Genomic DNA, 17,045 nt, shown 5'->3' on the forward strand with positions numbered 1-17,045 from the left:
TTTATATTCATCGAACTGCTGGTCATAGGCATTCTGACCAGTTGTTTGTCTCCTTTGCCAAAACAAATTTAGGCAAGTCAATTTCTAAAGTTACCCTGTCACGGTGGATAGCTAGTTGTATCCTCTTGGCATATCAGAGTTCGGGAAGGCCTGCACCTCAGGGAGTCCGAGCTCATTCTACTAGGGCCGTAGCCACCAAGGCGGCTTTTAAATCTAGGGTTCCCTTAGATGATATTTGTTCCACAGCTACTTGGGCCTCATCTCATACCTTTATCAGCCATTATAAATTGGATGTTGTCTCCAGAGGTAGGGCGTCCTTTGGCTCTGCAGTGCTCCGGAATATTCTTCCATAAAGGCCACCCAGGATTCAGGTAGCTGGGGACTCTGTCCCAAAGGTTGCTGACAAATGAAGTTCCTACTTCAGATTAAGAAGTTATGTACTCACCATAACGTTCCATCTGAGTAGGTATCTTCATTTGTCTGCAACCTTCCCCCCTCCTTCCCCCTGACCTATAGGATTCTGTTAGGATCTGTCTTAGATAAGCCCCTTCCGGGGCACAGTAACAATGGTTATGTCGGGCAAACTTGATCTGAGGTCAGGCAGGGTTGGCAGGGGATTATGGGTAAAGGGAGGAGCTAGGAGCTCGGATCTATGCTGTGGTAGAAGTTGCCGGCTCGGATCCGAGATCGGATCCGTATCCCAAAGGTTGCAGACAAATGAAGATACCTACTCAGATGGAACGTTATGGTGAGTACATAACTTCTTATTCTTTACCTCCAGCCCCAGTTAAGCCTGACAGATGCTACAGAGTCCCTGACTCTCACAAATTTCTTTATAAAAGCCCTGTTGCCGACCCTGAAACTATTTCTCAGGGACCCAGAGGGGTTAAGGCCTCATCAGCAAAGAATCCAGTCCCCTCTGACAGAGATTCCAGAGCATTAGACAGATGGGGGAAGAAAGTATATACGTCTGCAACTTTGGCAATGAGGGCCATAAATTGCCAGTTTCACATGTTAAAATATCAGCAATTTTTGATTTCTCAGTTGAAACAAAAAATGCTTCCAGATTCAGATCCTCCTAATTTAAAGGAAAAGCAGGATTTATTGCATGCAGCTAAACAAGTGGGAAAACACACTTTGCAATGTGGTTTTGATTCTTTAGAGGCCTCCTGTAGAGCAGCTGTTACAGGTTCTGTCATTAGAAGACATGCTTGGTTAAAAGAACATACGTTACCAGATCATGTTAAAGCAAAACTATTGGATGCACCTTTACAGCAGGATGTGTTATTTGGAGTTAAAGCAGAGGAGGTATTAAAGAAAATGGAGGATAAGGCAAAATCTATGCAAACGGTGAAGGATTTCTTACAGGTTCAGCCTCCTCGATTTAGCAGAAATTGGCCAACAAAGAATTGGTCCTTTCCAGTTTCAGACAGACCTCAAAGGGGCAGATACAGACGTCCAAGAGGTAGAGGTCAACCACAAGGTTCTTACAGACCTCGACAATGGGGTGCATCAGGCCAGAAAGAAGGGGAAGACAGGCCACAACCTTATAAAAAAACAGCCCCAATGACTTCCCAGTACAGCTGCCAAACAGCTCTCTTGGCAGCCCCCTTGGGAAGAAAACTGGCACTTTTCTATCACAATTGGCATTTGATCACCAAAGATAAATGAGTTCTCAGTATTGTATCTCAAGGTTACAGGTTCCACTTTCACACTCTGCCAAGGTTAAAAGGAATGCCAAACCTGCCACCAAATCAATGGACAGAGGCTCAAAAACAAATTACAGCACTCATGGACATGAGAGCTATTCAAAAGGTACCACCACAGGAGCAAGGACAAGGATTTTACTCGAGACTCTTTCTGGTTCCCAGAAAGGACAAAGCCTGGAGGCCCATTCTGGATCTTTCTTCCCTAAACACTTACATGGATGTTCTGAAATTCAAAATGTTGACACTACAGCAGCTTCTTCCCATGCTGGGCAAGAAAGCTTGGCTCGTAACATTGGACCTCAAGGAGGCATACCTGCATGTTCCCTATCAGACAAAACTGCAGAAGATACCTCAGATTCATGGCTGGTTCAATGCACTATCAATTCTCTGCACTGCCCTTTGGCTTATCTACTGCGCCCAGGATCTTCACAAAGTGCCTGGCACCAGTAATTGCATTTTGCAGACAAAAAGGAATTCAAATGCATCTGTACCTGGACGACTGCCTGATTCAAGCAGAGAACAAGGACATTCTTCTAAAGCATCTGGCGTCTGTAAAACAGTTATTAAGTTGCCTAGGGTACACAGTAAACGAAAAGAAATAAAAACTAGTGCCCTCACAAGAGATAATATTCCTGGGTGCCAGCTTGAATACAACGGCCCAGATGGCTTATCTCACGCCAGACAAGCAAGGACATCTGACCCAATATTTTCAATTAATGGCAATAAGAACCCAACTCCCTGCAAGAAAAATTCTGCAGGCCTTGGGTTACATGGCATCTTGCATACTACTAATTCCATATGCCAGGCTGCATATGAGGAAACTAAAGTGGTACCTAAAGAGTGTCTGGTCTCAACACTGTCAAAGTTTGGAAACAGTTATACCACTACTTCCTTGCCTGCAACAGGAGTTTCGATGGTGGGCTCAAGCTTGTCACCTCAACAAGGGACAGCCTTTTACTCAACCCACAGCCAGGCAGACACTGACAACAGATGCATCGGATTACGCCTGGGGAGCACACATGGCAGGAAAATGTATTCAGGGCAAGTGGCCTCCAGAAGAAAGGCATCTTCACATCAATCAAAAAGAGATGCTAGCTGTACAGAATGCCCTAATAGCCTTCAAGGACCTGCTACATCCAGGACAACTACTACTAAAGACAGACAACACCACAGTTCTGTGGTACATAAACAAGCAAGGGGGCACTCACTCTTATCCCCTCTGCAGACAAGCCATGACCTTGTGGAACACAGCTCTAAACTTTCAAGTTCATCTGCAAGCACAATTCCTGCCAGGAGAGAAAAACACACTGACAGACGACTTAAGCAGAAACATCATGGATCCCCACTAATGGGAATTGGATCCAGAACTATTCAGAATGATAACACAGAAATGGTGGAGCCCGGACATAGATCTGTTTGCACCCCCAATGAACTGCCAGCTACAGAAATTCTGCGCAAGGACTTGCCTTCCACAAGCATGGAAAGTGGATGCCCTCTCATTCAGCTGGAAAAACCTACAAGTATATGCTTTCCCACCACTACCTCTCCTTCCAAAGGTACTCATCAAAGCCAGGCAGGAAGAGCCAAAGATGATCCTGATTGCACCAGACTGGCCACGCTAGCACTGGTACCCAATCTTGAAGAACTTAGCACAAGGACCTTCCTGGATTCTGCCTCAAATCCCACATCTGCTGACTCAGCACAACAATCAGATACTTCACAGCCAGCTAAAGACTTTAAACCTGGCTGCATGGAAGATTTCCTAGTCAAGCAAGCAATGCCTCTCTCCAAAGCTGTTATGGATGTCATTCTGGAGGTCAGAAGGCCTAGTACCAGGAAAGCCTGTTCGGATAAATGGAAGAGATTCTGTGCCTGGAACCAGGCTCACAGCCTTGACCCTCTTGTCGCAAATATTCCTCAGATATTACAATATTTCACTGAGATGCTGGACAAAGGCCTCTCATTTTCATCCATCAAGATCCACGCCTCTGTCATCTCTGCTCATTACAACACGGATCCACCAATTTCCTCTAATCCTTTGCTAAAACAGTACCTCAGAGGGACTAAAAACATAAGACCACCCCGTAGAGCATCTACTCCAACTTGGGACCTCAACTTCGTGTTGGAAAAATTAACTTTACCTCCTTTTGAGCCAGCTAATACAGCAGATATAAATATATCTCTTGGAAAACTGCTCTACTCCGGGCAATAACATCAGCACGAAGAGTTTCAGAATTACAGGCACTAATGGCAGTGGAACCTTTCATCATTTTCCACCAAGACAGGGTGTCTTTAAGAATTAACCCTATGTTTATGCCAAAGGTGGTATCAAGTGTGGCTCTAAACCAAACTATTCACTTGCCATCTTTTTATCCAAATCCACAGACTAAAGGAGAGAGACTACTGCATTCTTTGGACATACACAGGCAGTTACGCTTCTACTTGGACAAAACCAAAGCTTTCAGAAAATCTGAGCAGTTATTGGTAGCATATGCAGCAGGAGCACAGTGAAAAGCCATTTCAAAACAGACCGTTTCAAAATGGATAGGACACTGTATACGTTTCTGCTATACACACCATGGGAAACCTGTACCTAACAGCATTAGATCTCACTCCACCAGGGCAACAGTCACTTCAACTGCCTACCTCAGAGGAGTACCTACCAAGGACATTTTGGAAGCAGCAACTTGGAGTTCTGTACATACCTTCACCAAGCACTACCATCTGCCTCTATACTCTAAATCCAGAGCTGGCTTCGCCACTGCAGTGCTGCAGGGCCTTATAGCCACCCCTAATGCCTTATAGTACCAGCCACCCTACCTCAGCTTTGGGATTCTACCCAAGTGTAATGACTGCAGCAGTGTAACACAATGAACATAGTACAGTTTTGTACCTACTATAAATGTAGATGTTCGAGTGTATACACTGCTGCAGTCCAGGTTACCCTCCCTCCTTCCCCTCTTACTTGCTGGTATGTACCTGCCTATGGGGAGTATTTGCTGGTATCTGGAAGTTGTTGATTGCTTTTCTTATGTATGTTTTATTAGCAATTGGAATAGCCTACCTTTTTGGGGGCACCTGACATCTGGGGCAAGAAAAACTGAAGAAAATGGCGTTGGCTGCATCTTGTATACCCCTGTCGCACTGACGTCATGGAGGAGGCGACAGCAACCGATGCCGGACCAGGACTTTGGAACTCAGGCCGACTGGGGAACCGCCTGACGGCAGGATAACCCAAGTGTAATGACTGCAGCAGTGTATACACTCGAACATCTACATTTATGGTAGGTAAAAAACTGAACTTTGCGGATCCTGGCACCTGATAGGCAGCTGACAGTAACTTTCTTCTTGTTTAGCCTGATGAGTGGAACATCAGTGTGCCTGACTAGTCACCTATGACTAGAGTGTTGTGTACATTGTTATACCTTATGGGCTGTGGTTGAGTGACACATTGAGATTGTGGGCTATGTGTCATTTGGGTTTTTTTGGGGGGTGGAGTTTGCTTGTGTTTCTGCTTTGGAGGTCCCTGTTGCTTGGGCAGGTTTTTATTGAGAACCTCCGCGAATGTAGGTGTGTGTTTTGTGTTTCTATGTGTGTTTTGATGGTGTAGGTTTTGAGGGACTATGTGATGAGTGTGGTGTGGTGCAAGTGTTTACCTTCTCCTCTTGACTGTCTAGTCCAGTCTTAGGTGAAGAGAGCTTTGCTTCCAGTTTGGCTGTATAAGTGCATCTCTCACAGGTTGTAGTGTTTGGTGGTAAGAGGAGTGGGTTGTCTGTGTACATGAGGCAATTGCTGCATTGCCCCAAGATGCCCAGATTCATCTTGGGGCAATTGCTACATTGCTCCAAGAGGCCCAGATTCATCAGGTAGACAGGAGGAAACACCGGGAGCTTGACCCTTAGACATGCCTGGATATGTGCTTATTTATTAAGTACTAAAAACTGCTTTCTACTAGACAAGTGAGGAAAGTTGAGTGCTGTAGTAATTTGTAGCTTATTTAGTGCATACGAGTTCTGAACAAGTGCTGAGCTCAAAAACAGATTTGAGTGCTGAAACTAAAAAAAAAACTGGCTAGTTCTAAGAAAGAAAATTAAGCTAGAAGGCTTCTTTCCAACACAGAAAGGTTTGGGGGCTCCGAAGCTTACAAATATTCCAGGATACAGCAAATCTGTATGTGGACTAGAGTACTTACAGGAAAGGCAGGAAACAAGCTTAGAAACTTTTTTTCCTTCCCAAATATTGTCTTTGTACACAATAGGAGTGCCTGAAATCAGAGTATGATCTCACTGTACTCAGTTGAGTGAGCAAATGAGTTGGGCCCAAAAGGAGTATCCAAATACAAATTTACAAGAGGGGTGTGCAATTTCAAAGCCACCAAGATTTACACCAAAACAAGAATGGGGGGGGGGATAGAGACACAGAGCCACAATTGTCATTTCAGTTAATATTCAGTAAGAAACAAAAATGCAGTACTATATGAAAAAGTGCAGATAAGTGTACTTAAATTCGCTTATACGTCCAGTTGAATGCCGGCAGATCTTAGCCGGCCAAAGCTCAAGTATTTAGCAGAAAAAAAAAACAAAATGTACTGTGACGACCGTGCCCTGGCCGAGCAATCAAGGAGCCTCAATCCTCACCACTAACACCAGGGAGGTCATCTCCTAGAAGAGGAAAGGATAATCAATATATACACAGTAAAGTACAATTTCCCTTAATTGCACACAGAGATCACAGTTAGTCTGGGGCTGGTTGCTTCCTTGATCTCCAGGTCCCCAATAAGACTCCCCACTGGCACAGCTATAGGGTCCAGATCTCAGCCTAGTTGGCAAGCTAACCTCCAGTACCCTGTCTGTCCAACCAGTACTTTGTGTCCCTGCTCAGGTAGCCGACACACACACAACACTTTGAGAAGTATTTATACAACTTCACAGACACTCCTGGGAAAGGCTGACCGAGATTCTCCAGCTAAGCCCCTTTACCCAGACTATACGGTAGTAATTACTGCCACCACCAGCTATTATCAGCTACCCAAAGGCCCATGAAAGGGTGTCCAATTGTTACTGTGCAATATTATTTTCCAATTGGTAATGTGACTATTCAGTCTAAGGCTTATTAGAGTGGCCTATTACGATTACCTCTATAAGTATGCAATGTACTGTAGAACCTACTTCTCTTCACAAACCAGCCACAGGTAAAGGTTTTTAAAATAGTTAATAATAAATAATTAAAACACAAGACAATACTACTACACCACAGAGATATCTAAGAGTTCAGAGATCACACAGAAACTTAAAACAATACAGTAGGACAGGTCTGATGTCAAAGAAAAACACTTAATCTAACTTTCTAATCATTAGCTAATCCTAAGAACACGGTGCTATAATCCTACTTGCAGATATAAAGAGCATAATCAGTACTGAGGTTGATGGTCCAAGACAAAATAATTTTAGTCTCTCACTGAACAATAGTTCTTAAAACACAAACAGCTCTGCTAAGGACTTCCCAAATTACATAGTTTTTACACTTAGGTTTTCTCAGTATTCACATTACATTATTTTGACACTTAGTCTGGAGTTCCCAGGCAAACAGACTGCATTATTTAGCAAGCTAACACCTGCTCAGGAAACTCCAACAATAAAAGACATTTCACATGTACACTCTAGCAATCATGCCTTAAGTTAATACAGTACAAAGAATGTGTTCAGCCAGTCGCTTCAGCACCATTTTTTAGATAATTGTAACTTCAAAGAAGATTTGAAATGCTTGGCTTGATTTTCCTACAGCAGATGGCAATGTTGCAACAATCTTGAAGTTCACATTTTACAGTGTTTTCTTCCATTTAAGAACACAAGCCTGTATTTTATACTTATTTGTACAAGTGATAGAATTATGTATCAAATTCTGTTTGACTAGGCTGGCAGCCTTCGCCCATTTTTCCCCAATCATCACAGTACCACTTGTATATGACAGGACAGCCCCTCAGCCAAAACACAGAATATCAAAGTGAAACTACCTCCCACTGCTATCAATGGCTGCACTTCTAACAAGATCTCTGCAGAGACACAAGCTCTCTGTAGAGACACAGAGACACAATTTTCACTTCAGTTAATATTCAGTAAGAAACAAAAATACATAAAATGCAGTACTATATGAAGAAAGTGCAGATAAAAGTGTACTTAAAATTGCTTATACATCCAGTTGATTGCAGACAGATCTTAGCCGGCCAAAGCAAGGTATTTAGCTTTTTAGCCATCAGCACTTACAGCTTGCAATTTTATGTAGTCAAAAGACCTGTGTAGTCATTATTAGGTCTCAGAGACAGTTTAGGAATGAACCTGCTTTCTTTTACCAAAGAAGTCCATCATGTAAGCACATGTCCTAGTTCCAGTTTCACTGATGCTATTTTCACGAGTATGCTGGTGTTTTCGAAGACAAGCTAGGTAAACTTCCAGTTGTGTACTCCATGAAATTAGACCCAGAGGTCAGTCCAGTGGTCAGACCAGCAAGAAGAGTTCGATAGCTATGCAGGATGGACTCAAAATCCAGACAGATAAAATTGTTCAGGAAGGTGTGATTTGTCCAGTTACAGAACAAACTGAATGGATGTCTTCCATGGTAGTCGCTCATAATAAAAGCTCAGATAAAATCAGACCATGTATTGACCCAAGAAACTTTAAATAAATCATTAAAGAGGCCCCACCATCCTATGCATGCAGTCGAGGAAGTTGCTACCCTCATGCCAAATGCCACTGTTTTTTCTGTCTTGGATGCAGAGTTAATTTGCAAGTAATGCTTGATTGCAAGTCTTCACTACTGTCGCTCTCTTACTTTGGACGCAGTAGAAGAGTCTTCATGAGTTCTGTTCAAGCAGCTTTATTTTATGCAAACATCACTATAGAAGTTTACTGACTTTAAGTTATGTACAAACTAACAACTGCTATCATGCGTGCTCACTCTCTGGCTGCTCTTTCAAAATGGCACTAGGGATTGCATGTGTCTGAAATTTATACGTGCACGTACAGTCTTTAAATGCTTTTTAAAGGCACATCACACATCACATATACTCTGATCTACATCCTTCTCCTTTGGGAAATAGCTCATGCAACGTTATGAGTCTATTTGGCTTGCATATATCACAGGTAATTCTTTGTCATGCATTATACAAGACTAGGTACACGTATATAAACAGTAAAGTTTACATTGCTGATTATTTCACACTGGGCTTAGATATTCATCCATATCGTGTGACATAAAACTGGGAATTGGATTTAGCAACTGGAACTGTCTCTACAAAATGTTTGACCTTTTGAATGTTTGGAACATTTTCATGAATGGAATCAGAGGTTTGAACACACACTGGTATTACACTCTGGCATGGGAACAACATCTGGTTCGCTTTTAGATTTGGAGTCTACAACACAGAAACAATGTTATGTTGATGATGATGATGATTCTGGTACAGGAAGAAGATGTCTACGATTCCTGCTGTACTCTACACCGTCAGAGTCTACCAGATAAGAGCTTGGTTCGGCACAGATGCCTGTAATCTGACCGATTCAGTTGAAACCTTTCATCTGGATTCGTACAGTCTCTCCTTCCCTCAACGGACAAAGTAATCTGCTCGATCTGTCGTAACTGGACTTCTGGATATTACTTTTCTTTAACAGTTGAGCCTTGATGGTTTTATTGTTCTTAACTTTAGGCCTCAATGAACTGGAATTAATGGGTAGCGTACTTCCAGTTTGCCTGGAAAGTAGTCTTTGAGCAGATGAGCCAAGAATATCGTCACAGGATATATTTCTGAGATTAAGCAAATTCAAGAACACATCGGTATTATCACACTTTAACCTCTCAAGTAATTGCTTTGCACTCTGCACTGCACGTTCAGCTAGACCATTTGACTGAGGATATTCAGGACTACTAGTGACATGTACAAAGTCCCATTCTCTTTCAAATTTCTGAAACAACTAACTAGTAAATTGGGTACCATTGTCAGAAAGAACTTTGTGTGGACTACCGTGGACTGAGAAATGGCGTTTCAACATAGTAGTAACAGCACTGGATGTTAGTTTAGGCAGTAGATCAATCTCAAACCAGTCTGAATAAGAGTCCACCAAACCAAGTAGTGTTTGTTCCACTCAAAGATATCAGTGGCCACTGTTGACCAAGGTAGTTCAGGAACTGGACTTAGCTGAAGTGGTTCTCTTTGCAAATGTGGTCTAGTACTATTGCATACTGAACAAGATGAAAGTAGTTAATGTCTTTCAGTAATGAAGGCCAAACTACCAATTCTCTCGCTGTTCTCTTAGTGGATGCATAACCTGGGTGACCACGATGGCAAAATCTGGATTTTGTTTCTTTTAAGGAAGCAGGAACAGCAATTTTAGGACCTTTGAAAATAATGCCATCTTCCATCAACAACTCATCTCTGTAAGGAAAATAGGTTTGCAGTTCAGGTGATGCACTTGATTGCTTTGTCAGCCATCCAATATTAATGTAGTGACTGAGCTTTTGCAAAATTGCATCAGTCATTGTGTGATCTCTTAACTCAAAGTCTAGTGGTAGAAAAATTACGCACTGCCATCACGTCAGAGTCAAAATTCTCTGCGTCAAACTGTTCTGTTTTATTTCTGGATAAGGTATCGGCCAGGTAGAGCAATTTGCCTTTCATATAGACCATTTTGAAATTGTACTTTTGCAGTCTAAGCATCGTTCTTTGTAATCTTGCTGGAGTGGAATGCTTAGGCTTCTTTAGAATAGTAACTAGAGGTTGGTGGTCATTTTCAATCTGAATATTTCTACCATAAATATAATCATGACATGCAAATACTTTTGGCGAAAGCTCCTTTCAATTTGAGTGTACTGCATCTCGGTTTGGGTAAGTGTTCTAGATGCATAGGCTACTGGTTTCCCCTTTTGAAGTATAACTGCACCAAGACCAAATTTTGAAGCATCGCAGGAAAGCGTGACTGCTTTGTTCACATCATAGTATCTTAATGTAGGTGGGTTGGCAATTTTCTGCTTAAGGTCTTCAAATACCTTCTGGTGCCATTCCAGTCATGACCATGCAACATTTTTGAGCATTAGCTCTCTTAAAGGTGCTGTCAACTTGCTGAAGTCTGGTATAAACTTGCCTAAATAGTTGACCGTGCCTAGGAAACATTGTAGAGCTTGTACATTGTTTGGTGCTGACATCTCAAGAATAGCTGCTTGCTTGGTCGGGGCTGGTCTCAAGCCAGTACTGGTAAATAATTGACCTATATGTGTAACTTCTGGAAGCCTGAATTTACACCTCAGAGGCTTGAGCTTCAAGTTTACTTCACGTGCTCTGTCTAGAACTTTGTTTCTGTCATGCTCTGCTTCACCATTGCCTCCAACCAGTAAATCATGTACTATTATGGCACAAGAATAACCCAAAAAAATTTGCTCCATTGCACGCTGAAAGACTTCACTTGCAGAATTTGTTACAAATGGCATAATTAGGAATCTGTATGTGCCAAGTGGAGTACCAAAAGTGGTTAGAAATGAGGATTTGCGATCGAGCATCACTTGCCAAAATTAAATCTCTGCATCCAAGACAGAAAAAACAGTGGCATTTCATATTATAGTTGCGACCTCTTTGTGCGCATTGGATGATACGGTCTCTTCAATGCTCTGCTCAAATCTCTTGAGTCAATACATATTCTGATTTTGTCTGAGCCTTTTTTGTGAGCTGACACCATGGACGACACCCGTTCAGTTGGTTCTGTGACTGGAGAAATCATACCTTGCTGCACCATTTTATCCAGCTGAGCCTTAACTTTATCCTGGATAACTATCAAAAGTCTTCTCGCTGGTTTGACTACTGGAGGGATCTCTGGGTCTAACTTCATGGAATACACAACTGGAAGTTTGCCCAACGTGTCATCGAAAACATCAGCATACTCTGAGAAAATGGCTTCATAAAAATTAGAACACGGAAATGCACTTACATGAGGAACCTTTTTAGCAAAAAAAAAAAAAGGTAAATTCATTCTCAAGCTATCTTTAAGACCCAATAAAGACTGTACTGGTCTTCAGACTACATAGAATAGCAAGTTGTAACAGTTCTTGGCCAAATAACAAGAAAGCATCACTGAGCCTTCATTTTCAATTTCTTCACCTCCATAAGCAACAAGTTTCGCACTACTGGTCACATTGAGTTCATTAGTTCTCACTTTAGCAAATGTCTGCTGATATAACATTACACTTTGAACCAGTGTACTACTTTAAGCTCTGTGAATTTTCCATTAATCTGGACAGTACAAAGCACTTTGATTCTTGCTAATAAATTCACTGCATCATCTTTCACCAAGCACTGATGCACCATCTACATAGAAAGCTCACTGCTTTTACTGTACTTGATCACCTTGCTTTTTTGTGTGACCTTTCTTTACAACTGCATGAGGCTTATTTGATTTGCAAAACTATTGGAAATGGTTCCATTTTTTACGCTTGTGACATTGCTGACCAAATGCTAAGCACTTCTCCCTTCTGGACTCAAGATTTGCACCCCAGTTGTGACAGTTAACAATAAAGCTAGATTTGGGTTTTGCTGATTCATGCTTGTACTGCACTGAGCTTGCTCCTTTCTTAGAACTTGCTAAAAAGCTACGTGGTTTCTCTGGTGAACCAGCAGGGGTTCTGGTTAATTCTTCTTTCCCTGGATCCCCACCAAGCCAAGTTTGGTCTACTGGCCTACAGTGCTCTTTAACAGAACCAGGCAACCGTGGAATGAGTGTTATTTTCAAAATATACAAAAACTTCTCCTTTTAATTCTTCTTTCCCTGGATCCCCACCAAGCCAAGTTCGATCTACTGGCCTGCAGTGCTCTTTAACAGTACCAGGCAACCTTGGAATGAGTGTTATTTTCAAAATATACAAAAAGTATGATGTTAAGTTGTCTATCTCGCCTTCATTCTTGCTGGATGGGTTCGGCTCCGACTCTGCCAATAGTAAAGCTCGAGAGCTAATTCCACCGGCTCGAGGCTCCCCTATATCCCACAATGCTAGGCGGTAACTACTCAGATCTCGTTTGCCACTTAGCTGACGAGGTGCTTTTCTACCGGCTCTGGCAGGTTAGTGAATAATTATTCTATTTTCACAATCTTTAAACCCCTATTACCTTCCTAGTATAATTTTTAGTTTTACGTGGCTTATTAAAGCCTGAAGGCCCCCCGACCCAGTCTGTGTCAGGGAAGCCTAAGACTTCCAGACAGTCGGCTCCGGCTTCAGAGCCGTCCTCTGGAAGCATCAAAACTACTTCGACATCGGCTCCGGCTGGAGCCGATGTTTCCAAGCCTCATACTATTACCTCGGCTCCGGCCGGAGCCGAGGCTGATAAGACTCAGTTGGCTCCGATACTCTTATCAGAGCAACCTTCGAGAAAGAGATCTAGGTCTCCCTCCATCGGCTCCGTTCACTCGGCACCAGGGTCCCCTCTTCTTTCGGAGCGGAGCCATAGATCGCATTCCTCACGGTCTTCCAGGTTGTCTGACCACGATTTGCAAAGGGTAGTGAGTAGACTTCTTAAGTCCGAGGCGCTGGCCCAAATGCTTCATAGCCCGACTCATCAGTCAGCGGCTATTTCTGTCACTCAATGTGTTCCTCCTCCGACTCCTTTGAGCTCGGAGCCGGGGCTCATCGGAGCCATGACTGTCGGCACTTCGGATCCGATACCTTCCCTTTCGGCTTCGTCGTCTGCTCCGATCTTCCCTTTGGGGGATTTCGGCGCCGAGCTTCCCTCGTCGGCTCCGAGGGGGCGAGTGGCATCCGAGGCGCTGGTGAGTTTGGCTCCGACATCGGCCTCGGAGCTGTCCCTGTCGGTGCCGGGGGGGGCGGTCCTGGTCTCTTCAGAGCGGGGACCTCTGGCCTTGCCCGATAGGGGTGCCTTCGAGGTCATGCGGAGCGTGCTAGAACCAGTGTCTGCTCCACAGTCGGCTGCGTCAGCCCCTCCATCATCAGTGCCTGTGGTGATTTCTACCCACCCCCTTGTTCCAGACCGCAGAGAGCCAACTCCTCAAGTTTCCCCATTGGGAATTTCCTCCTCTTCAGAGGCCTCTCCTGACCCGGTAGGAGAACCCCCTAGGAAGAGGCAGTGCAAGAGGAAGCACATTGACTCCCCTGAGTCTATCACCTCTGACATTGACTTAGAGGAATCTGAAGGTTCCCCTCGATCCCCCTCTGAGGATGTCTCCTTTGCTGACATCCTTGAGATCCTGAAACAGAGGGGGAACTGGCCAGCCCTTAACCCTTCAGAGGATGAGTCAGTGTACCTTGAGGCGTTCGGCTCTCGTCCTTCTACCTCCTGGGTGTCCCCTCCCTTTGACCCCCTTATGGAAGTGGTGGCAAGGAAGGCCTGGACGGCTCCTTATTCAGTGGAACCTACCCCAAGGAGGCCGTCTAAGTTTATTACTGCCCCTAGAGATAAAGATTTTTTATCTAAAGGCGTCCCCGTCGATGCCATGGTGGTGGCCGCGGCCACTAAGAAGGAGTTAGCCGATCCCTCGGTACCTGTCCATCCTCCTAATAAGGAATCTAGGACCATGGACAGGCACGGTAAGTGGATGTTCTCATCAGCGACCTTTTCAATGCGGTCGCTGAACTACTTATGTCACTTCACTCGTCTCCAAAGAGATTTACTCAAGGATATGAGTGAAGAGGTAAAGGATCCAACAGCTGAGGGGTTCTAAGACAGAATGAACTCCCAGTTGGCAACCCTGAACTCCATCGTTAACTCCTCCATGCGGCTTATCTCGTATGCTGCGGATGGGGCGAGTAGAGCCGCAGGCACAGGCGTTGCCTTACAACGTCATGCCTGGATGCGGCTATGCAACTTTGCGGACCCTTTCAAGGCGTCCTTCACCAATTCCCCCTTTGATGGATCATCCTTGTTTGGCCCTCAGGTGAAGGATACATCGACTAGGTGCGAGGTGGAAGGTAAGACTCTCTCTGCCGTGGGAGTCCATTTTTCTACCCCTTCTAGGCCTTATCCCAAAGGTCAGAAGGGGGGAAAAATGTGGTTCCGCAAACAAACCCAGGGAGTCTCATCTGACGCACAAGGTCGATTCCCCTCTAGAGGCAGAGGGGGGAATAACAATAGATGCCGCCCTAGAGGCAGAGGAGGTCCGCAGAACCAGGGTAGCAGAGAAACTTTCTCTGATAAACCCTTTCAGCATCCCTGAGGAGCTGCCCGGCTGTCCACCTTCGGAGGCAGTCGGGGGAAGATTATCCCTGTACCCAAAAGCCTGGTTTTCCCTTACACAAGACAAATGGGTACAGTCGATCATATCCGAGGGTTACAAAATTCCCTTTATTCACATTCCATCCCAACCCAGAGGATCCCTTCCAGACGTTCCACCCAGTCTAAGGGAACAAGCAGCACTAGAAATTTCAAAGCTGCTATCAAAAAGAGCTATCCAATCAGTCCCAGCTGACCAACAAGGATCCGGAATCTACTCCAAATTCTTTTTGGTACCAAAAAAAACAGGGGACTGGAGACCCATACTGGATCTCAGCAACTTAAACAAGTATGTCAGAAAAACAAAATTCTGGATGGTCACGCTACAGTCCATTCTACCCTTCTTGGGTCAAGACAATTGGATGTGCTCGATAGATCTTCAGGACGTGTACTTCCATATCCAGATGAACAAACGCACTAGGAGATTTCTCCGCTTCAGGCTGGGAGCCAGTGCCCTGCCCTTTGGTCTCACTACAGCCCCCCGAGTGTTTACCAAATGCATGGCAGTGGTTAAGGCTCACTTGAGACGTCAAGGATTCCAGGTGTTTCCATATTTAGACGACTGGCTCCTTACTGCCACCACCGGACATCAACTTCTTCTATCCAGAGACTTCACTATCCAAACTTGCCGAGCTGTAGGCATTTCAATAAATTTCGAAAACTCTGCCTTGTCGCCTTGTCAAGCTATTACCTTTATAGGCGCCACGTTAGACACACTTAATCTTTCAGCCAGACTTACAGAGCAGAGAGTGTCAGACATCCGCAAACAAGTTTACCTTCTCTTACAATGCAACAAAGTCAAAGCCAGACTAGTTTTGAAGGTATTAGGACTCATAGCAGCAGCTATCCCCCTTCTCCCCTTAGCTCGCTACCACATGAGGATCCTCCAATGGATGCTGTTTACTCAATGGTCCTTCCAACAGCTCCCGATGTCCCACACCATATTGATAACTCAATCATGCAAGAATCAACTGTCTTGGTGGATCTCATCACCTCAGGTTCTCCAAGGAAGACCCTTCACTCACCCCTCCCAGTCGCCACATTGACTACAGACGCCTCCCTGATTGGGTGGGGGGGGGGGCATTATCAGGGCAGGACAGTCCAAGGCACGTGGCAACCTTTCGAGTGCCACTTGCACATAAATGTCTTAGAGATGAGAGCAGTGCTTTTAGCGTTGCAAGCCCTTCACGACTCTCTTCCCACAGGGACTATTGCAATTCAGATGGACAACATGTCCGTAGTGTGGTACATCAACAAACAAGACGGAACCAGATCATACCCCCTATGTCGAGAGGCACTCAGACTTTGGCAATGGGCGATCTCTTCTCAGCGTTTTCTGATAGCAATGCACATTCCCGGGAAGTCCAACGTGATTGCAGACAAGTTGAGCAGGGCAATTCTCATGCCCCACAAGTGGTCTCTGAAGAAATCAGTACTGGAGGAAGTGTTCCAACGATGGGGACAGCCTTGCTGCGATCTTTTTGCTACTCCCCAAAACAGCAAGTGTCACGACTTCTTCACTCTCTTCCCGTTACCAGGCCATCCCACCAGAGACGCTCTAGTCCACGATTGGCCCCGGGGACTTCTGTATGCTTTCCCCCCTTTTCCACTGATAACTCAACTAATTCAGAAAGCCATCGCCTTGAGAGTGACAATGATCCTCATTGCCCCTTGCTGGCCTCGACAGATATGGTTTCCGTTCCTTCATCGTTGCCTTTTGGAGCAGCCTTGGCATCTGGACCCAGTGCCAGATCTGTTGACCCACCAATCGGGCCAGCTGCACCAGTCTCTTCATTCTCTCAACCTCACAGCGTGGTTTTTCCGATTCCGACCTTAGCCAGGCTTCCCTTAATATCCCGCTCGGTCCAAGATATCTTGATAGCCTCTCATAAATCTTCTACCCGGAAGATTTATAATAGCAAATGGAAACGCTTCTCCTTTTGGGCAACATCAAAAAATATAGATCCCTTCACTGCACCTATACAGTCTATTCTAGACTTTCTAGCAGAACTCTTTCATTTAGGCTCTTCTTCATCTACCATTAGAGTTCAGTTGGCTGCTATATCTAATTATCATGT

At 44.4% G+C, this 17,045-nt stretch overlaps 1 protein-coding gene across 1 annotated transcript in view; it reads left to right on the top strand.

The window, feature by feature from the left end:
• The window catches only part of FBXL5 (F-box and leucine rich repeat protein 5), a 2,105,165-nt gene that overhangs the window by 818,860 nt on the left and 1,269,260 nt on the right, over positions 1-17,045 (top strand). The gene's annotated exons all lie outside the window — the stretch shown is intronic.

The sequence above is a fragment of the Protopterus annectens genome, chromosome 2.part1, assembly GCF_019279795.1.
Source record: "Protopterus annectens isolate FY-2018-M chromosome 2.part1, PAN1.0, whole genome shotgun sequence".
Lineage (NCBI taxonomy): Eukaryota > Metazoa > Chordata > Ceratodontiformes > Protopteridae > Protopterus > Protopterus annectens.